The sequence below is a fragment of the Nannospalax galili genome, unplaced genomic scaffold, assembly GCF_000622305.1.
Source record: "Nannospalax galili isolate Female #2095 unplaced genomic scaffold, S.galili_v1.0 scaffold885, whole genome shotgun sequence".
Lineage (NCBI taxonomy): Eukaryota > Metazoa > Chordata > Mammalia > Rodentia > Spalacidae > Nannospalax > Nannospalax galili.
In genome coordinates, this window is record NW_008354025.1 from 18,415 (window position 1) to 19,500 (window position 1,086).

Here is a 1,086-nt window from a genome sequence, read left to right on the forward strand (position 1 = left end):
ATTAACCTGCCTCACTTTCTTCTGCTTCCCTGGGCCTGTACCACCTGCCGCAGGCCTCTCTCCTACTGGCAGGCCTTTCTCTGGGGTAAGTCCATCGTGCCCTCTACACCTTGACTCCCCCAGCCTCATTCACCCTCCCATCACACCCACCAGTCTCTCCTAGTTTGGGTCCTGTCCCATTCCTTGTCTTGGGGCCCCAGACACCTGGGGAACCAATACTGCTCCTTGATCCTTTTCATCCATACCAATATAGTGCCTTCTCTGGGCGCCAGGAGCACTGCTTCAGGGCCTGGCCCCACCCTCACCTCCCTCTGCTTCCCTGGGCCTACACCACCAGCCATCCTCTTTCTGGGACACGGAGGCTGACCTTTCCTCTTCCTGATCCTTTGCATGCAGACCAACACAGCTCCTCAGTGCAGTCCCCAGGAGGCCTTGGGGCCTCTTCCTGCCACATTTGCCTTTGCATCTCTGGGTGGCATGGCCACCAGCGGCCCTAGACCAGCATCTTTCTTGGGCTAGGCTCCCAGGCCAGTCCAACCCCCAAATTCCTGAGGCCAAAGTTTTCCTGGAGGGATTCACACCTTTGGAGAAAGCCTGAAAACATCTGACCCTCATCTGAATTGGGCCTCTATGGGAACTCCTGAAGACAAAAGGAATCCAGCCACTCCAATATAAAATCAAAGGGAGAACCAGAAGCTTAGATGAACCAGCCTTTCATGCCCAAAAACTAAACCACAAACACATAAAGTTCACAAAAAGAAGCAGACCTAAACTTGAAAGCCTGAGTCTCACACAAGAATCAGAAACTATGAAAGAAATTCACATATCAAAATCACAGAGAAAAAATAATAACATGAAAAACCAAAATAACATATCCCCACCAAATACCAATAGTCCTCTAGAGGAATACAATGAAAACCCCCTAGAGATAATGCAGGCCATGGAACTCAAAAGAACAATCATAAACATGATAAAAGAATTCAGTGAATTTAAAGAACACACAAACAAAGAAATTAAAGAACTGAAGGAAGATAGGGATAAACTTCTGAATGAATTCAGAAAAGAGTTAGAAATATTGAAGAATAC